Below are 22,521 nucleotides of genomic sequence, written 5' to 3'. Positions count from 1 at the left end.
CGTATTTACTGGACTCCAGATGGGCCTTTCCACGTTCACTGCGTCTGGCGCGGGGTTCCCACAGCTGCGGTCTCTGCTGGCCGCGCCAGGACGTCTGTCACCGGCTGCACACCTGCGAGGTGTACCTGCTTTCCTTCCGATGGGCTGTCCGGGCCGCTGTGGCCCCCTTTCCCTCCGCAGCCCACCAGAGCACCGTCTGAAGAGGAGACTCGAGTCCTGAAAATGCCATCGACACTTTCTGGAGAGATAACCAAGTTCCAGTATTAAAACCTGCAGAATTGGAAGGAAAGTCCAAGCATGAAAGAGAAAAAAGAAAACCAAAATGTTGTGTCAGCAACAGGAACATCAACGTCCTAAGCTGGGAAGAAATGCGTATGTATTAGACCCGAAGTGTGAAAAAACTTAGGAATACCTTAACCAAGCATGCTCCTTAGAGGACAAACGTCCACTTGCCCTGAGCCATAAGCATCCTCTCTCTAGCACACAGGTGCCGAGGGCCTGGAGGGCACCACTCCGCAGTCTCATTGTCTCATTGCAGCTTGTCACCCTTTTCTTCGTGGTAGTACGTGAGCTAATGGCTCACCTGAGAGTTACCAATATCTCAGATGTGATTAACTAGATGATACGTCACCGTAAAATACGTTCCCAGAGATGCTGATGATGTTTTCCCTGGGTTTTCCTCCACACACCCCCTACCACATTCTAGACTGTTTGAGAAATGATGCAGTTCAAACGGAGAGAGCCCGCCTCCGCCCCGTTGCGAAGCGTAGTGGACGTCACTCCATGTTGCCTGGTTCTCACTTACAACGTGTTTGTGTGTCCTGGTAGGAAGTATGAGGTTTCCGGGCCAGAGACAGACGCTTAGTCACCGGCATGGCCACCAAGGACCAGCACCCCGTGCTCCAACCCCATAGGGCGAAGCCGGGAGGTGGGGTGCACAGGGCAGGCACAGGGGTTGGGACCGACGGAGAGGGACCCCAGAGTTGGGAGTCTGGGGGTTCGTGCAGGAGTTGATGGCACAGGTGCCCCCACCCCACCCAGAGAGAGAAGAGCTTCGACTCTGCTCTGTGAGCCATGCTCGCTGGGGACAGCAGGAAGGTCTGCGAGTCCGTTACCTGTGCAGTGTGGACACCTGTCTCCAGGAAAGAGACCGCTGCCCCTCTCTCCAGAGGTCCGTCTTTATTTTTTATTTTTATTTGTTTATCCTCACCTGAGGACATTTTTGCATTTATCTTCAGGTAGAGCGGGAGGGAGAAAAGGAGGACAAGAGAGAGAGAAAAACATCAACGTGAGAGAGACACATCGAGTGGCTGCCACCCACACGACCCCAACCAGGGCTGGGGACAAACTGCAACCGAGATACGTGCCCTTAGCAGGAACCGAACCCGGGACTCTCTGGTCCACAGGCCGATGCTCTAACCACTGAGCCACACCGGCCAGGGCCAGATCACTCTTTAATGTCCAAGGTTAGCTGCCGTCCAAACACCGCTTCACCCCGGTCGCCACCTCTCTGCTCAGAAAGCCTTGATCATGAAGACACGTGAAAATGGTGTTGTTTTCCAACAATCACGGACCATTTGTCTTTACACCAATTTCTAAAGAAGAGTCCTGGGGACTGGGTGGGCGAGGGGGACAGTTGAACTCCACTGTGTACGTAGGTGGAGTCAAAGTTGCTAGTGTCCGTGACCAGACAGAACTGTGTAAATACATCCACTGGGCCCTGGCCGGTTCGGCTCAGCAGTTAGAGCATCAACCCACGGACCGAGGAGTCCCAGGTTCGGTTCCCGCGAAGGGCACGTACCTCGGTTGCAGTTTGTCCCCAGTCCCAGTGGGGGTTGTGCAGGAGGCAACCAATCGATGTGTCCCTTTCATGTCGACATTCCCTCTTTCTCTCCCTCCCTCCCCCTCTATCTGGAGATAAATGGAAAAAAATATATATCCTCGGGTGAGGATAGAAAAAGTATATATACATGCACTGTGGGTAGAAGCTACACCTTAAAGGAACGGAGCACAGACTAGACTCGGGGCCAGGTCAGGAGGGGCCTCTGGCTGTCCCAGGAGCAGGGGCCCAGAGAGGAACGGAGCAGCGTCACGGTCTGGGTCTGTGAGGTGCAGGGCAGCTATCTCTGGCAAGCAGACCTTCGGTACCGGTTGAACAAAAGTCACCGAACGCTCGATGTGAACGGACTTCCCGTGGGAACCGTTACGGGGGCAGAATTCCGGGTCTCAGCGTCTGGCACGCCCACCACGAGGTCAGGCACAGAGAGACGCAGGGGCTTTGGGAACAGGCTGAAATCGTGTTCGGGTCAAGTCCAACCAGATCTCCCGGGGGTAGCCCGTCCAGCTGGTGTCCGGGTGTCAGTCTATTTCTGTTTCGCTGTCAGTGGTCCCATTTGTCAACAGACAGGGGTGAGGGGTCCAGGGTTCCGGCTGCGAGCCTGTTGCAGGCCTCGGTCCTCCGTGTCGTGGGCACAGGTCATGTCTCTGCACCCAGCCCTCTGATGTGCTGATGCTCCTGTCCCTACGGCAGGGCAAGTGTCCCATGTGAACAAGTCAAATCCCATTTCCTGTAACCGGCAGTGCAGGGAGACTTTCTGTGGCTAACGAGGGTACACGTGAGGTTTGCTCCGTGGATTTACTCATGAGCTCATTCAGGCAGGAGGCGCCGGCATAAACGAGGCACGTCCCAGGCCTCGGTTAGCTCAGCTCAGGACAAGGACCAGATGAGCGCTGCGAGGGACCGGCCCCCCAGGGCACTCCGGGGCAGGCGGCAGGCAGCAGCCCTCTCCACCTGCGGCCTGGCCGGCTCCTGGGATGCTCTGCAGGTGGGCCTGGGGGGCTTTATTTTAAAACCTACTAGCCATGGTCATGGTGCTTAGGGCCCAGGCCGGCTGTAGCCCTGCCTTTAGAAAAGTGCCCCAGCCCGGCCGGTGTGGCTCAGTGGCTGAGCATTGACCCTGCACCAAGAGGTCGCCGGTTCGATTCCCGGTCAGCACACAGGCCCAGATTGTGGGCCCGATCCCCAGTGGGGGGCGTGCAGGAGGTGGCCAATCAATGTTCTCTCTCATCGATGTTTCTGTCTCTCTCTCCCTCTCCCTTCCTCTCTGCAAGTCCGTCCCTGCAAGTCCTGGGTCTGCACGGGCCTGCAGGCTCAGTGCTCGGAGAACATCCGCTGAAGGGAACAGGGGACTGCGTCCCGTGGTCAGCAATTCTGTCGCATGTGCTGGCCAGGGCAGTGTCCTGGGAGAACTGGGTGTCCTAAACGTGATGTAAAATTCCTTGAGCCCCTGGCGCTCACGGCGGGTCTCCACGTGTAGAGATCACGGAGTACTCTGAACACCTCGGGGAGGAGGCAGAGCTGACCGTCACCCAGCAGCGGGGGCCTTGTCCAGTGGCTCGGAACCCCGCGTCTGTTGTATAGGGACAGCCGCTCCCTGATTTCCGGAAGGAACTCTATGCTCTTGAATCTCACAGTGAGCACCGCGATGTGTCCAGCGTGGAGGTCTCCGGCTGAACCCCGTGCACAGCTGACCCAGGCTCCCCGAGGGAAGGGCTCCTCTCGGGTCAGCTGGGGCCTGGGCAGGGGGGCAGGAGCAGGCGGCTCAGGCTGCTGGGTTGTTTCTGAGGTATATGCAGACAGAGACGGAGGTAGAGGTATAGCTACGGGTGTATACACATACACCGTGAACAAGTACACTCGCCACCCCCCACTGCCGGGACTCCGGGCATCGTCCCCACCCCCGAAGAACAACTGCCCCCATTGTGCTGGGAGCCACTGTGTTTACGTGTGTTGTTCTGTTAGGCTCCACAGGTAAACCCTCTGCCCCAGCATTCACGCCAAGGGAAATCCTCACGGTTGAAAATGGAAAACGACGCGAACCCCACATGCCCGGGCAGGAGGAGCAAATAACAGCATAGCAATGCTCTGGCTTAGATGCAGCCTGTAAAAAAGATGTGTTTCGAAACCGGGAACATGCAGGAAAATTCATAATAAAATCTTAAATCACACGAAGCAGCAAATAAGCTAAAATCGTGCTTACTGCACGATCACAGTTATGGAACACATGCAAACACACATGTACGCGTGCGCACACACACACCTTGATTCTGAGCTACACTGAGACTGGCCTTGGGGACGGGGCCCTGTCCCGCATCCCATCCAGGTGGTCATGCTCGCTTGGCCTTAGAAGAACGGCAGGGGACACGTCCGCCATCAGTGATATCCTGTCCCCCCTGTGCTGTGTCTGTTTGCCGGAGTGATTGGCAAGGCCCAGGAGGAAGAAGTCTGGAGGCGGGAGGGAGGGTGGGCCACCATGAATGGGGCTGTTTTCCCCAAAGACAGATGGCCAAGTGCAAAGGAGATGGAGCGAGAGGGCGTTTCTCTCTTCCCTCAGGGAATACGAACTCCGGGTGCAGCCTGGGGAGCACTGGGTTCCACTTGGCCCCTGGCGCTTTGGGCTGTGTTAGGGGCTCCCTGGTGAGGGAGGTGCTGTCCTCCTGGGGGGCTACAGAGCCGAGAGGGTCCCTGATGCCCTCGGCCTCACACAGCGGGTCAAAAGGCAGGGTCCTTCCCAGGTGGGGACTTGAGTGGACCCTGAACAGTGTTTTCTTACGGACAGGGCCCACGAGGAGGCTGGGCGTCCAGCCATCCACCTGCAAAGGTGCACTGGATCGTGGCAGACGGCGGTGCCGGTGTGAAGGTGGATTCGGGCAGCAGATGAACGCTCCGTGGGCCCAGAGCTGTGTTAGGTTTGGGGGACAGACCCACGAAGAGGACAGCCCCAGCTTCTCCCCGTGGGGTTTGCGCTCTAGTGGGGACAGGCCATAAGCAGCACACAAACGAATGTTCAGTGACCACGTGCATTAGTGAGCACGAACTAAGGTCCTAAAAGGGAGGGCGAGGAGCGATGGCGGACGTGTCCCCTGCTGTTCTCCTAAGGCCAAGCGAGCATGACCACCTGGATGAGACGCAGGACAGGGCCCCGTCCCAGGCACACCTATCTGGTCCCCAGGTGCCCTGGGTGCTCAGAGCACACAGAGGTGGGGGAGGTCGGGTCAGCACCCAGGAGTCACCTACTCCCCCCCCCCCCCTTGTTACTCCTGGGGACTCAGGCTTTGGGGAGATGTGAAGGTCTCACAGTTACTCGGTTCCCAGTGGTGCTGCATTTCCCCGTTCCTGTCCCACCCGAGCACGCTGCCCCAATTCCCCACTGAAATCTCATCGTGGCCAAAGCAATTTGAGATGAAGAGAAAGACGTTTTTTTTTCCCCTCTATAGAAACTCAGTGTGTCATGGCTGTTCTCGCATAAGGGAGCTCGGTTTTCCTGGACTATAAATAAATGTTATGTGGTGGTGTTCACGAAGCCTGTGCCCGCAGCTCACATCGAAAAAGTGGACACACGGCTCGAAGGTGAAGAGCACAGTCCACCTTTGAAAGACGCCGTGGCTTTTGTCTCGCTGGATTGATTGGAACAAGGAAGACAACCGGAGCTGCTCGAAAGATACAGACACACTCACAAGTGATCACCGTGAGCATGGGCCCACGCCTCAGCAGAGCCTCTGTGCTCACCCTTCTGGTCTGAGTTCATGAACCAAACCCCGGCCCCTCGGCTACCACGGTGTCCACGTTAGAGGCTGTTACACGTGGTTCGTAAACAGATTGATGCAGATGAACTCAACACGTTGGGTCTGCCTTTGTAGCTAAGTGGAGGGGTGTGCATGTCTTCTGGGCGCTGGCTCTCGGCGGCTGTATCTGGGGTCTTCAGCCACCCTGGGGACCTGAGGCAGTGGCTCTGGTCGTTTAGACACCTGGGCCAGCTGTCACCCCCGCGCACATTCGAAGCGTCTGGGAGCTTCCTAAAAGCACGGTTGCCCTGGCCCATGAGCGACCCGAACCCCCGGGGAGGAAGCCTGGGACCCGTGATGGTTTGAAAACTGCCGAGCTTCCCATTCGCCGGGAGGGCTGAGATCAGGGGAGCTTTCCGGCGGGACGAGGCCGGCTCTGGGCCCCATCACTTGGAAAGTCAACACAAGCATGAACTGGAGAATCTTGAGTAAAAGGAAAAATCATGCACAATAATAAGAACGCTAGAAATACTTCACATTCTGGGGCTTACTTGCCTTAGCGTTGAGTTTATTTTGGGAACTGGTTTATCAGATTTGCCAGGAAAACATTATTGGGGATTTCCATGAGATGACGAGCTGACGTTACTTATTGTTCACCTAGTGGAAAGGTTCGCTCTGACCGCCGGCCCTGTGCAATCAGGACTCCTTATCGTCAGCCCAGGGTGCAACCCAGCCCCGTCCTTGTCGCTCCCACTCTCCCTCCCCTCCCCCGCCAAGACCAGGGCAGCTGGGCCCCCGGACGGTTCTGGGAGGTCCCTGTGGCAGCAGAGCAGAAACTGGCCTTGAAGACCAGGCGGGTGTTTGCTAAAGGCCTGGGAAACCTGCCCTGGGACCTCTGTCCTCGCCTGGTCCGCCCCTGCCTCTCCTGCCCCGTCCCCCTTCCCCCTTCCCTCCTGTCAGGTGGGGCAACGTTCCCTTCCCTGAAGCAGGGTGCCCACCCACATGAGCCCTCGGGGGATCCCACCCACCTCAGGGGAGCTGGTCTTTGGAATCTGATCAATCTGACTTTGCCTTTTAGAGCTAAGCAGGTGGGGAGCTGGGCAGGGGCGGAGCTGGGCAGGTGGAGGCTGGGCAGGTGGGGAGCTGGGCAGGTGGAGGCAGGGCAGGTGGGGAGCTGGGCAGGTGGGAGCAGGGAAGGTGGGGAGCTGGGCAGGTGGGGGCAGGGCAGGTGGGGAGCTGGGCAGGTGGGGGCAGGGCAGGTGGGGAGCTGGGCATGTGGGGGCTGGGCAGGTGGGGAGCTGGGCAGGTGGGGGCTGGGCAGGTGGGGAGCTGGGCAGGTGGGGGCTGGGCAGGTGGGGAGCTGGGCAGGTGGGGGCAGGGAAGGTGGGGAGCTGGGCAGGTGGGGAGCTGGGCAGGTGGGGGCAGGGCAGGTGGGGGCAGGGCAGGTGGGAGCTGTTTCCAGAGCAGAGCAGGGATGCAGGCACTGGGTCCCCTCCTCCTGATGCTCTGCTCTTTCTCGGGGCCTCTGGGAATGGCCACCCCTGCCCAGTAATCAGAGCACTAGGGGCCTCCCTCAGTTCTACTTCTGACTTAGGTCCCAAATTATCCTCCTTTCTCTGGGTCCACCAGGAATACCCACACGTCTCTGGGACCATGGCGATGTCTTTCCAATGTCCCCTTGGGATCCACTCTGCACACGCAGCCCAGATTCCTATAGAACATGCCAGACCCGCTGCCCCAGACCCTGCTGCCCCAGACCCTGCTGTCCCGGACCCTGCTGCCCCGGACCCTGCTGTCCCGGACCCTGCTGTCCCGGACCCTGCTGTCCCTGACCCTGCTGCCCTGGACCCTGCTGTCCCGGACACCCTGGCCCGGACCCCACTGCTCCCCCGTGGGCCACCCTTGCACTTCTCATGTAAATTGCTGCAGGGCCTGAGGACACCTCTGCCCCTTCAGGGTCTCCACCTGCTACTCTCTTTTATTTTGTTTTTAAATGTCCAACCTCTTCATCCACCTGAGGGTCTTCAGTCCCTCTGTACCTGAATCTCCCAACTAGAGCTCAGCCCACACCGAACACCCTGTTCTCCAGTTTCCTTCTATCCCTAAGAACCCAGCGTGAGTGACAGTCCCTCCCGAGGCCGTCCCTCCCTGGCCCACCCTAGGACAATCAGGGCTGCCTGCTGTCCCTGGACACCCCTGTGCCTTCTCACCTGGTGCTCACGTCTGCTTGGAAGGACGCTGGCTTATACGGGTGTGTTTGTAGATGCTCCCCCGCCTCAGGACTGCAAGGTGCATGGGGCTAGGGTCCTGTGGGTTTGTGACCCACCACCTGTCCCTCATGGAGGATCTCAGTAATTATGTGCTATGTGAATGAATGCATGAATGAATGAATGGATGAATGAATGAATGGATGAATGAATGAATGGATGAATGAATGAATGGATGAATGAATGAATGGATGAATGAATGGATGAATGGATGAATGGATGAATGAATGAATGGATGAATGAATGGATGAATGGATGAATGGATGAATGAATGAATGGATGAATGAATGAATGGATGAATGGATGAATGGATGAATGGATGAATGGATGAATGGATGAATGAATGAATGAATGGATGAATGGATGAATGAATGAATGGATGAATGAATGAATGAATGGATGAATGGATGAATGGATGAATGAATGAATGGATGAATGAATGAATGGATGAATGAATGGATGAATGAATGGATGAATGGATGAATGGATGAATGAATGAATGGATGGATGAATGAATGAATGGATGAATGAATGAATGGATGCATGAATGAATGGATGAATGAATGAATGGATGAATGAATGGATGAATGAATGAATGAATGGATGAATGGATGAATGGATGAATGAATGAATGGATGGATGAATGAATGAATGAATGAATGAATGAATGAATGGATGAATGAATGAATGGATGGATGAATGAATGAATGAATAAATGAATGGATGGATGAATGAATGAATGAATGGATGAATGAATGAATGGATGAATGAATGGATGAATGAATGAATGGATGAATGAATGAATGAATGGATGAATGGATGGATGAATGAATGAATGGATGAATGAATGAATGAATGGATGAATGGATGAATGGATGAATGAATGAATGGATGAATGAATGAATGGATGAATGAATGAATGGATGAATGAATGAATGAATGGATGAATGGATGAATGAATGAACCTTCACCGCGCTGACACCGTATCAGCCCTTTGTTAAGTGCCCAACAGCCTCCAGCTTCCCACAGGCTCTGACCTGAGTCTGGAATCCCAGCTGCTTTCATACCTGCCTTCCCAGCCTCGTGTGACAGCCCCCCCGCCCCCCGCCGCCACTTTCACTCAGCCAGCCGCAATCTCTTGGACTCGGCCGCTCCGTCTTTCCTGACAGCCTTCATCATTTCCTAAAGATCGGCTCCAGATCCCCCGTCCGCGGTGACGTCTTTCCTGCCGTCAGAAGTCCTGACGTTGGCTCGCAAGGAGTCTCCTTGCAAAGCAGGTGCCGTCCTGTCTCCCTCCCCCGCTAGACGGGAAGGAGACACTTCTCTTAGCTGTTTCGTGTTCTTTGAAGTTGGTGGCTCATGAGTGTTGCTAAAGCTACGCTGGTTGGGATACGGGGAGCCCTGTGCAAGGAAAACATCGCGATCTGCCCTCGCGGGGCTGTCTCGGGACCTTCTGCAGCGGGTGTATCTTCAGTGGGAAGCTGCCCGGGGCTCCCTCCGCACCCTGGACGAATTGCCCTGGGGCTCTCCATGGACCGTCACTGCTGGGGACCTGGTGAGGACCGCGAGGGGGAGTCCCCCCAGGCGCTGCGTAGCCTTCGCACGGCCTGGGCTTCGCAGTGAGCCGGACAGAGGCACAGTGACCGCTGGGAAGACAGGCTGCCCGTTTGTGTCACCCGATACTTTAGGACCAGGGAGCAGCTGGCCCGCGTTGCAGCTCGGCATTCCTCCGTCCTGAAAACATAATCGCAATTGTTTAAGGGACACAGGCGGCTTCTATTTCGGTCCTGGCGCAGGAAATTCAGCCTTTGTCCATTTTTACAGTTTGATTTATGTGAGCTTAGACATTCATAAGGTGGGAGCCAACCTCGAGCAAATATTGTTTTTCTGCCTGAGCCAATTCAAACACGCTCTCGTCTCAGGCTTCCTGGTCGAAGGTCGCCGTGTGCAGTGTGGCCGCGGCTGACCTGTTTGATCTGCCGAAGGTCGTCGGCCCTCGCTGTGACCTTGGCTTGGGCCCGGGCCCCCCACCGGGAGCTGACCCCTTTCTGGAACACTCTCTGCGTCAGGTTCACTGTCTTATTTAACCCTCCTGTGACCCCGTGACAGAGGCCCAGTTGTCTCAACTTTCTGGAGGCAGAAACTGGGGCAGGTCGAGGCACATGTCTGCACTGACACCACTGTCGGCGTGACCGCAAGGGACAGCGAAGATGTCGCAGCTCGTTCCTGGCCGTCTGCTACCTGGAGGCCGAGAGGCGGAGGATTCCCAAAGACGCCTGATGGGGGAAGGCTTCCTCGCCCTTCCTGACAACACCGCCCCTGCCCACGCCGAGCTTCACGGCCTGTGGGCCTGCGAGAGCGTCCAGCGAGGGGGGGGGGGCTCTCGTCGCACTGTGGCGGCCACAGGCCAGCCCTCTTCCTGTGGCGAGGCTGAGGGTGCCGCACTGGCCCTTCAGCAGCCCTTGTGGGAACATTTCTCTGTGGAAAGTAATATTCTCGGGTTCCAGTGATCGGGACCTGGAGATGTCGGGAGCCATTGGCCAACCTATAGTGAGGATGACAGGAAGACTTAGTAAAGGTCACGCGCACACGGATGGACTACTGGTTATCAAGTGCCCGGGAACAATGACCAAAGTTGCACGCACTTGGCTTAGCCACCGAATATTATTTTAAATCATAAAAATAAGGACACTACTTGTCTAAGGCTGTCAGAGGTATCTGGAAAGGTTGTATTTTTTTTTTTTGTTTTAATCCTCACCCGAGGAACCTGGCCAGTATGGCTCAGTGACTAAGAGGTCACTGGTTCGATTCCCGGTCAGGGCACATGTGGGGTTTCGGGCTCCATCCCCAGTAGGGGGCGTGCAGGAGGCAGTCGATGGATGCTGCTCTCTCACATTAGTGTTTCTGTCTGTCTTTCCCTCTCCCTTCCTTTCTCTCTAAAAAGCAACGAAAACATTAAAAATAAATAACTAAATCATCACTGGAGGATGTATTTATCGATATTAGGGAGAGAAAAAGAAAGAGAGAGAGAGAGACATCAATGTGAGAAACATCCATCGGTTGCCTCACATACAAGCCCCGACCAGGGATCGAACCCGCAACCTGGGTATGTGCCTTGTCCGGGAATTGAACCCGCCACCTTTTGGTGTATGACCATGCCCCAACCAGCTAAGCCACCCCTGGCCAAGGCAGGAGAGGTGGATTTTTAATCTTCAGCTTCTTTCATTACCAAATTTAGAAAAGAAATCTATAAATAATTTTTCAATGCAGGGAATTAGAAAGAGTATAACACAGATGAAAGCAGAATTTAATAAATTACAAAAATACTAATAAGTCAAACAAGAAGCAATTCATTTGCAAAAAGGATGAATACCTCTGCCAAGTGTAATCAAAGAATAAACAGAGAAACCACAGCGAAACAAAGTTAGAAATGAGAAATGAGCACCATTGTGGTATAATGTCATTTTGGAGGACAGAAATAGGGAATATCCACTTGATATGAAGAAGATGAAAGGGTTGTAATTCCCGGCCAACATGATTATATGTTCACACCCCTAGATTATCAATCAAAATAATATGTGGATTGTTGATAGAATTCAGTGGTTGAATATGAAAGTAATAAATAAAAATCAAGTCTTTATATTCCCTGTAACTACTTAGAAAACATAATAATTACTAACATAAATATTATTATTATTACACAGCAATAAATGTGCAATAACAATGTTATATAGTATGTCCTGGGTGATAAAACTATTTTGTATGACAACATTTCCCAACTTACATGAGGAAAATAATTCCAAAATTATTTTTTTAATAATATTTTTCGGAGAAACTTGCCAAGACAATTCCAAAGAATATTGGAAGAATAAAATGATAACAATAGATTTTAATTATTTAGAAAAGGAAATACTATGAGGGGAAGTGGTTTTTCCAAATATTAAAAATACTAGACGATAGGTTCACTTGTAGTCCATTAGCCCTGTTATGAGAGGAGTTTGAACACAGTGAAGTTGACAAAGGCATGTGGAGAAGCTATGAATCCTCCAGTGGAAAGTTCGGACACTGCTGGTGCGCTGGGACCGTGTTGACTGACGGACCTTGTGGGGAAGCCACCTCCTGAATGGGATGTGGTGGGTTGTCGGAGTTGGGAGAGGTAACAGGGACTCAACACGCACACAGCCCCATCCGCAGCCTAGGCGGCCTGTAGACCAGGTGAAACCCTGTGACCTGTTTTCTGAAAGAATCGAGCATACCATAACCATATAGAGTCGACAGCAGAGAGAACCAGCACCATGAAAAGTATATATATATATATATATTTCCTCAAAAACCAAGCGGAAACCAGGGATGACCGAGCAGATGAGGTCTAGTGCGGCCCATGAGAAAAGCCTGGACAAAGGAACAGACAAAGCAGACACCAGAAGAAACGGGGTAGCTACGAACAATACTGCAATTGATACAGAGACTTAAGATTTTGAGTCCATAAACCAAGAAGAAGATGATATGAAAAATAGTTATAAAACAAGAACACCTTTTAGAGATTAAAAAAAATAGGAAAGTCAGAAAAATCTCCCCCAGAGATAGAAGTGGAAAATATGAGTGAAATAATGAGACATAAGGGTCATAGAAAGAAAGAACAGGAAAAAAACAATGGAATTATCAGATAAAATATAGGAGTGACTCAAAACTGAAGGGTACGAAACATTGGATGAAAGGACTCTCTCCATAGTGACTTATAAACAACTCCACCCTAGGGCGAATCGAATGGCCTCCTTGATCACATAATTCATGTTTTTCCTTTTGTGTTTATTTCTAAGAATTGCACAGGTCAGTTTTCATCTCATCTTTACAAAAGTGGTCAGGAATTAAACATTTTTCATATTATACCAGATGATCTATTGTTAACTTATTACCACCACCACCTTCACCACCACCATCACAATTATTATTACCATCACCACTACCACCACCATCATCACCACCACTACCACCATCACCATCACCACCACTATCACCACTACCACCACTACCATCACCACCACCACCACCATCACCACCACCACCACTAACTATTACTACCACCATCACTACCACTATTACCACCACCACCACCACCATCACCACTACCACCACTATTACCACCACCACCACCATCACCACCACCACCACTATTACTACCACCATCACCACCACTATTACCACCACCACCACCACCACTACCACCACTATTACCACCACCACCACCACCACCACCACTATTACCACTACCACCACTACCACCACCACCACTACCACCATCACCATCACCACCACTATCACCACTACCACCACTACCATCACCACCACCACCACCATCACCACCACCACCACTATTACTACCACCATCACTACCACTATTACCACCACCACCACCACCATCACCACTACCACCACTATTACCACCACCACCACCACCATCACCACCACCACCACTATTACTACCACCATCACCACCACTATTACCACCACCACCACCACCACTACCACCACTATTACCACCATCACCATCACCACCACCATCACCACTACCACCACTACCACCACCACCACCACCACCATCATCACCACCACCACTATTACTACCACCATCACCACCACTATTACCACCACCACCACCACCACCACTATTACTACCACCACCACTATTACCACCACCACCACCACCACCACCATCACCACTACCACCACTATTATCACCACCACCACCACTATTACCACCACCACCACCATCACTACCATCACCACCACCATCACCACTACCACCATTACCACCACCACCACCACCACCACTATTACCACCACCACCACCACCACTATTACCACCACCACCACCACCACCACCACTATTACTACCACCATCACCACTACCATTATTACCACCACCACCACAACCATTACCACTACCATCACCACCACAACCACTATTATCGTCATCACCACTATTACCACCACCACCACCATCACTATTACCATCACCACCACCATCACTATTACCAAACCACCACTATTACCACCACCACCATCACCACCATCATCACTATTACCACCACCACCATCACCACCACCAACCACCACTATTATCACCACCACTGTTACCACCATCACCACAACCACAACCATTACCACCACCATCACCACCACGGCCATAAGCGTCTGAGACTGGGAACTACATTTCCCAGAATCCCTTTCCTTATGCAGTTTGGACAGCACAGGTGGCAGCTCTGATGCCTCGAGAGGTAGCGTGTGTTTCCATTTGCTTCCTGTGCTTTTCTCATCACAGCAAGAGGAACGTGCCCCACCTGGCCCTGGGCCCCAGGAGGACGAGAAACACGGAGCAGAGCCACCAGAACCCGGCTCCTGGACCGAGCGAGGACGCCGTTTCCGCGGGGATGCCCCCGAGGCTTCAGCGCCGTTCAGCACACACCGCCTGTGACGCTGGTGGGCTGGTGCAGGCACGCCGACTCGGGCTTTCTGTCCTTCCCCATTATTCTCAGTTTCCTGCTCTTATTTGAACACCATCGTATTTCACTCTATGTGACAGTGAGGTGTCGCAAACGCTTGTTGGGAAAGTGCAGTGTAAGTAAGAATACTAATGAAGTAGCCTGGAGAAGGCACGTTGTCCCCTTCGATGTCCATGGCGGAGCGGGTGACTTTTAGAATGACATCGTGCGATCATTCCTCACGTGAGTTTGGAAAGTGGTCATGAGGAGAAGTCTAGGATGGAGAAGTGAAATGAGAACTAAGTGAGTCACTTGGCCAAGTTGAGGAGCAGGATTCTGGAGCAGGGAGCCCGGTGGCCTATCACGCATGGGTGAGGATCCGGAAGTCAGGCGGATGAGTCAGTGAGCAGGCTGAGAGTGTGCGGGTGTGTCTGCCCCTGGAGGATCCCATGGATCGATGGATATAATTCTGTCAAGGGCTGTCTTCTGCTTTTGTTCTCTGGTGCCCTTTACTGTTTTCAGATTCATTTCAGTCATAACATTCTGAACAGGGAGAGCTCAAAGTCTCGCAGAATAACATCATAAGCAGAATTATGTTATAAATGACTACAGTCATCTTCATTATTTTTCAGGGGAAAGTGGTAACACGCATTAGAATGCTTTTTATGTGTTGTCCCCATTCTCCAAATTTAATTTTATACAGCTGTCTGTAAATGGGATGGGAACATCGCTAATGCTCAGTGATCTGAGAACGTAGCATCAGTTGATAATGATAAAAAAAAAAAAAGAACAAAAAAGAAAATCAATCACCACTGATACGAAACTCTCGGGACATCAACTGAAGAAGAAAACTATATATTTTATGCAGATGCTTAAAAGAAGGGAAAATCATGGCTTCATTTGACCGTCCCTGGATTCTGCAAGTATACTGGAGTCCGTGTCCGGTATTTTTTGAGGCTATTTAGAAAGCCTGTGCCAAGATGCAGGGAGTGCTTCATGAAATGGACTGCTCACTCGCCTCCGGTTCTGCTGCACCGGACCAGACGAGGATTAACCTAGCAACACAGGCACATAGCTAGGGCATCTCCGCCCTGGGGATGGGGAGACCCAGCTCATTGCGCGTGGACAATTAGATCCTTCCTCCTTTTTCATAAAGGTGGCCTTGTTCCCTTCATTTATCGCCGTCCTGTGCCACAGAAACATCTGTGTCCCACCCACGCTGCTTTCTCCTAACACTTAGAAGATTTGCAGCGGGGTGGGGGGCCCTGCGGGCAGGCTGGGCTTGAGGACGACTGAGAAGGGGCAGGTGCAGACGGCGAGGGGCGGCACCTATGCGGAGAGTCAGGTCTCAGGGACAACGCTGACCCGGGATAGAGAGCATGTCAGACCCAGTCTCCCCGTCCCCCGCGCGGGCCTTCGAGACGCGTTGGCTTTACGCACGAGAGCTCTAAACTACCACCATCGTTATTTTCCACGTGGAGCTACTGAGGCAGCGCTCGGTGACCCACGCTTCCTCCTCCGTCTAGCAATAAAGACAGCAGTAAATGTGGGGTTTCTCTAAGTGCATTAGTGTGTGTGTGGCCTCATTATGGCCCGTTTGGGAGGGAGACTCATCAATGGGGCTCTTTCTCGTCCAGATCTGCCTTCAGACTGCAGGCCTTTTGTTCAGAGCGCTTTGTTTCTCTTCTGTGTGGAGTCCAAACCCATTAGCCATCGGAGCTCTTGCTCCTTCAAGGGACATTCAGGCACAGGCTGCAGATGGCCGGACAAAGCCGGCCCTGGTGCCCCGGGGGGGGGGGGGGTTTGCCCGCCTTCCCCCACAGGGCATCTTTCACTAACATTTGCTTGTCCAGAGCCACCTTCCCCGCACAAAGGCTTCTTTTCACATGGATGACTCCTAATAACCTTTCTGCTGCAAGGATATTTGTTTCTAACCCTTTACCGAAACATATTCCTAAATCCACGTTCAGCCGGGAGGCCACAGGCTCCGCAGAGACACTGGGCAGGGACAGCGCCGCAGCCCCGGAGTTGCCCGATCAGACCAGATTTCACGGTGCGGATTCAGTGCTATGTCTCTGCACTGAGTTAGCTGATCTCCCGGCTCCTGTTCTCTGCTCCGAAACCCTGACGCGGACCCGAGACTGCAGGGTGACCGCGCTGTGCCTGGAGCAGCACCTTGAGCTGGGTCAACACTCAGATTCCTGGGCCCCCGGCAGACCGGCTGGAGTGGAGTCTCAGGGACGGAGCCTGGGACTGGTATTTGGAGTGAGCCCCCCAGCTGTTTCCCGGGGGCTGCCAGGTGGTAGAACAAGTGGGTGGCCTTGGTTGACGAAGCAGGCTGGGGAGCAAGCCTCTACGTGCAAAGACAAGCCACCCCTTGGGAGCCGCAGGAGGAAAACCTGCTTGTTCTGCCGGCGGCACGTCTGACTCTTCTCAGACACAGGTGTCTTTGCACGTGGCCCCGGGAAGAAAACACAGCAAATAGCCGTAGAAAACAAGCTGCTTGTGGAGTTCCCGCACCCCCTCCCCCAGCTTGCATCCAGACTTCATCCCAGGGAGAGCAAATCCAAGACCCTCTGACATGGTAACACGGTAACCGCTGCAAGAAGTAGACGCATCTACAAAGTAACACAGCCGGTTCCCACCGACAGCTCCATCTCTGGCCCGTCCTGCAGGAGGTCGAACCTTGCCATTGAGTCTTAGTCCTTTAGGGGGCTGGAAGGCAGTGTTCCCAGTGATTCCCCCATGTTCTCCCGTGAGGACACACATCCAAACTCTGTCGGAAAAGTCACAGGTGTCACTTGCCCCCGGTGTGAGATGAGGGCAGAGGCTCAGGGGTCACCCCGCCTGGGGAATGGAAGTCCATCTCTGCCTCGTGGTCCCGAAGCTATTTCTCCCTGAAGGCAAAGTGGTTTCCTACCCGCTTGGTTAATGGAAGAAACGTTAGCCCTGGCCCTCCTTGTTATGGAGGATAGACAGACCGTGAGGGGCTCACCTGTAACCCGACTTCACGATGAAATGATAGAGGCCCACGCAGGGAGTTCTGGGGAGCCGGCACCACTCCCTCCTCCCGAGGTGTCCAGATGTGGGGAGCCTCACCTGTAAGGACTTGGGTGTTCGTGAGCACACCTTGCTCTCCCAGGGGGGTCTCCCTGAGGCATCAGTGTGGCCCTGCTACATTCTTTTTCTTTTTAAATATGTTTTTATTGATTCTTTTTAGAGAGAGGAAGGGAGAGAGAGAGAGAAAAACATCGAAGTGAGAGAGAAACATTGATTGGCTGCCTCCTGCACGCCACACACCAGGGGCCCCCACCAGGGATTGAGCCCGCAACCCAGGCATGTGCCCTGACCAGGAATCGAACCAGGACCTCCCAGGCCCTGGGGCGATGTTCAGTCCTCTGAGCCACAGCGGCCGGGGCTGGCCCCACTGTGTTCTGTTAATAGCTGGAGGTGTCCTGTGGGGGCTGGCGACTCTCAGGGAACCAGTAGTTGATGTCTCTGTCACCCCCGCTCCGTGCGCTGGGAGGGGGGCTGCCTTGGGCCATGGTGTGGGGTGTGTGTTCGCCCCCAGCAGAGTTTATCTGGCTCATTTTGGGGTTTTGTTTTTGTTTTGTCCTCGTGAGCACCTCTGAATGATGAGTGAACAGGAGACAGCCTAGTGGCTGGACTAGGTCAGGTCAAGGGCAAGGAGAGTCTACTCGGCTTCTCCAACAGGGTCTCATGGTCTCAGAAAACGAGCTTGAAATGTGTGTTGGCCTCGCCCCAGGGACAGCTTTAATTCCGCATCTCTTTTTAAGATGAAAACTTAAAAAATAACTTCATCCAAGGACATACTGAGAGAGAGAGAGAGAGAGAGAGAAACATCAATCGGTTGCCTTTGGTACAAACGGATCGACCCTGCAACCCAGGTTTATGCCCTGACCAGGAATCGAACCTGCAGCCTTTTGGTGCGCAGGATGACGCTCAGCCAACGAAGCCACCCCGGCTGGGCTGGGATGACATCTTTGAGGTGCAGGAGAGACCCCATCTCAGCTTCAGCACAGGGCCTCCTGCGATGGGCGTGGGCTTAGAGAGAAGTGGACTGGCCGTCGGGTCACCGGTTGCCTCTACTCTGTGAGAATGGGTGCCCTCCTCTGGGGGGAGGGATCGGGGTTGGCATTTGCAGGGAGGGAGGTGAGATTATGAAATAATATTGGCCCAGCTGGTGTGTCTCAGTGGATGGAGCATCACCCCTGGGCTGAGAGGTCCCGGTTCGATTCCGGTCAGGGCACATGCCCGGGTTGTGTGCTCGATCCCTGGTGGGGGGCATGCAGGAGGCGGCCGATAGATATATCTCACTCACATTGATGTTTCTATCTCTCTCTCCAAATAATCACTAAAAAATTTTTAATAAAATAACATTGGGTAAGTGGGGCCCAGAATTCCCCAATTCCACCTCAGCTGGTGTCCCCACAGTGTGAGGTCTCTGAGGCAGGACAAGGACACGCTCAGAGTCTCGGTGAGTCACTCTCTGAAGTTCCAACGTGGTCTTCGGAGCTGAGAAGGTTGGACTACATGATGAACCAACTTTGGCCCAAAAGATGAGGCCAGAGACCCATGCCATCCTGGGCTGAGACCTGGTTGGCCCTGGGTGTCCATCCCGGGCCATCCGGAGGTCAGGGACACTCACACGTGCACTTGTAACCTCGGCTACAAGAGGAGAGGAAGACAAAGGGGGTCAGAGGAGCTGAGAAGTGGTCTGGGCATCCAGCCCAGCTTCCAACACGACAGCCTCCCCGTGAAAACCCATACCGTCCGCCTGACCTTTACTGCGTTGGCTGATGAGCCTGCTCCGGCCGGAGGGCGATCCCACTGGGCTCCCTCCCAGGGTAGCTTGACCTTTAGCACGAGGACCAGCTCTGCCAAGAAAGCAGTGATGCGTGGCTTCGTTCTGATTAAACCTTATGTACGAAAGCAGGTGGCCAGCCAGATTGGCAGGGGCTGCCCTGTGCCAACCCCTGCTTCAGCACAAACAGGACGCGCCTGGGGCGGGACCCCCCCCCGTTTGGTCTGCCCACGCGCCATCCCGCATGAGGCCCTCACTCGCGGCCCAGACCGTGGGGTCCAGATGAGCCTGACCCGCGCTTGGCCAACGGGGGGTCTCCAGGAGCGGTTTGAAATGGTGGAAGCCAGAGCTAGGAATCCAAGCTCCGGATGGCAGCCTGTCCCCACCGCGTGGAGAAAGCGTGTCTGTGCTGCGGGGAGTGTAGGCGACACCTGCGCACCGTCACGCAGGAGACGGGGAGTGGGGTCAACCGCCTGGTTGCAGCTGCACTTGAAGCTCGTGCCAGGCCACCCAAAGGCGATTTCATCACGAGACACCTGTTTCCTTCTCAGAGTCCCTTTTGTCTGACTCTATGAACTGAATTCTTGGTAACTGTGACCAAGAATCTTCACGGGTTCTGCAGGTCCTATCTTACAGGACCCAGTTATGCCCCATAACCAGAACCAACGCTTCTCCTTGGCTCCTGGGCACATCCGGTGCTCGGTCTCGCTTTCTTACAAACACTGGTCCTAGGAGTTGCTGGGTGCCCTCTGCGCTGGGTTCCCACGTGAGAGGGGACTGTGCCCTTGGCGGCCAGCAGCCCGCGGTTCTGTCACAAACCGACACTCTGACCGTCTCCCGGCCCCAGCAGCTGTCTGCCTCAAGGATCCGGCCTCAGGCAGGACCGAAAGCCTGTGACGCCCCAGCCGGCAGCCTCCGTCCCCAGACAGGAGACCCCCTTCCCCACGCCGGCTTCCTGGGCGGGCCTTCCGGTGGCAGAGTTGTCAAAGGTCCTTGGTCTGCAACCCGGAGCGAGCATGGCAGCCGGCAGGGAGGGGAGCCTTCCCCGCCCCGTCACAGGCTTGCCCCTCACTGTTGCCACTTCAGTGCCCGAGACCTGAGAGGGATCAGCGGGCACCCTGGGTCCCACCCCTAGGGTTGGGTTTGTCACCTGTGCCACATGGGACTCGACGGAGGACAGCCAGGCCTCGCCCCGCGCGCAACGATGGCTGGCGTCTGGGAACGGGACGGCCCAGCGAGGGGTCTCACTCATGTCGCGGTCCCTTTGCCTCAGGGCTCTGGGGGCCGCTGGGGGCACCCGCCACAGATGGCCGCAGCCAGGGGACAAGCTGGTTTCCCAAATCGTCAGCCCTGAAGCTCTGATGAAAACGACGTCACGAGCCTTCCACGGAGCTTCTGGGTGGAGGCCGAGGCGCCCTCCCCGCCGGGTGCGGGGTCTGCACGGGGCGGGTTTGGTCGTGCTGCTCCCACAGGAGGTGGCCTGGAAGCTGGGTCTCTGGTTTGCCCGGAACCTTCGAGACAACCGTCAGGACCACCAGCCTCCTCACGGAGTCGCGGAACCTGCAGTTTCTCAGGTCCCCAGATGAGAGCTGGCAGAGAAAAGTCCTGGTGACAGAGGCCAGCCTGGTGAGCAGCCTTGTCACCGAGGGACAGTGGCATGTCCCCTGCAGATCACTAACCCGGGCTTTGTTGTGTCCACCAGGGTCTTCAGCCCTTCAGTGGGAGCCCCCGTGCACGGGGCATCTTGTCAGAAAGCTCAGCAGCAGAGGCTCAGTCCAGGAGAGGCCCCGGGTCAGGGTGCTGCGGCCGGGGCTGCCGGGGCTCCCTCCCCAAGAGCAGGCCCTGAGGGCTCGGGGGCAGTGTTGGAAATCCTCTGCCGCCCATCAAAGTACACGTGCTAACAGTAAAACAAGTGCAGGTGAGAACACGCCTGCTTCACGTAACGCGTGCTCCACTCAGAACTCGCCTAACGTTCAAGAGCGATTGCGCCGCCCTAGCTGAAGGCGAGGGGAAGGGGTCCTCCGTGGGGAGGCTCCTACGGGAGTGTTCATGGTTGGCTGGGACCCCTGGGTTCCTGCTCCTGCTTCTGCTTGTCGCTCCCCAGAGCTGAGACGTCACAGACCCCCCCTTCCTCCCCCCCCCACACCCTAGCCCTGGCCTTGGAGCCAGGGGATGCTATTTGGGGATGTGGACGTCAGCTCATCACCTGGGCCGTCTGTCACCTCCTCAGACGGCGCTGTCCTTGCAGCTTGTGACAAAGTGTGAGAAAGTCGGTTCCCTGCAAACACCAAACGCAAGATATCAAGGGGACAGACTCCCTTGGATTCTAAAACTCAGGACTCAGGGGCAGGGCTGGGCCCAGGCAGGCAGCTGCTGATGCGTGTATCCGTGGGGACGGCGGGCTGTCTGCAATGCCGTTACTGAAGGCCTCCTGTGAGTGTGTCCCGTGCGTGTATCTGTGGGGACAGCGGGCCGTCTGCAATGCCCTTACTGAAGGCCTTCTGTGAGCGTGTCCCATGCGTGAATCCGTGGGGACGGCGGGCCGTCTGCAATACCCTTACTGAAGGCCTCCTGTGAGCGTGTCCCGTGCGTGTATCTGTGGGGACGGCGGGCCGTCTGCAATGTCGTTACTGAAGGCCTCCTGTGAGCGTGTCCCGTGCGTGTATCCGTGGGGACGGCGGGCCGTCTGCAATGCCGTTACTGAAGGCCTCCTGTGAGCGTGTCCCATGCGTGTATCCGTGGGGACGTGGGCCGTCTGCAATGCCCTTACTGAAGGCCTCCTGTGAGCGTGTCCCATGCGTGTATCCGTGGGGACGTGGGCCGTCTGCAATGCCCTTACTGAAGGCCTCCTGTGAGCGTGTCCCGTGTGTGTATCCCTGGGGACGGCGGACCGTCTGCAATGCCCTTACTGAAGGCCTCCTATGAGCGTGTCCCGTGCGTGTATCCCTGGGGACGGCGGACCGTCTGCAATGCCCTTACTGAAGACCTCCTGTGAGCGTGTCCCGTGCGTGTATCCCTGGGGATGGCGGGCCGTCTGCAATGCCGTTACTGAAGGCCTCCTGTGAGTGTGTCCCGTGCGTGAGGTGGCGTTTACCTGATTCCGGGGTGGACTCCCTGAGCTGCCGGTTGGCCAAGCCCTGGGACAAGGCTGTGTCTTACTCGCATGAAGCGAGGCCCCCCGAGAAGCTGCCTGCTGGTTCGGCTCCTGGATGAGGCAGGGGCGGTGTGGAAACCAGGGTGAAATGGTGGATGGATTTCTACAAACGTTCATTAATTTCCCCCACCCAGGTGACCTTGGGACTATGCCGGGTGCCAGACTTGACACAGGTAACAATAGACAGGGGACCCTATTACTACAGACTCCGCTATGGAAGCAGAGAAG

General features: G+C 54.7%; 1 pseudogene; it reads left to right on the top strand.

Annotated features, from left to right (window-relative positions):
- The first annotated feature begins 7,285 nt into the window (after positions 1–7,285).
- LOC118625071 overlaps positions 7,286–22,521 on the top strand; it is a 35,717-nt pseudogene continuing 20,481 nt past the window's right edge.

This window comes from Molossus molossus, unplaced genomic scaffold (assembly GCF_014108415.1).
Source record: "Molossus molossus isolate mMolMol1 unplaced genomic scaffold, mMolMol1.p scaffold_m16_p_11, whole genome shotgun sequence".
NCBI classification, from domain to species: domain Eukaryota; kingdom Metazoa; phylum Chordata; class Mammalia; order Chiroptera; family Molossidae; genus Molossus; species Molossus molossus.
The sequence above is the reverse complement of the archived record's forward strand: the minus strand, read 5'-3'. Positions and strand labels throughout refer to the sequence as shown.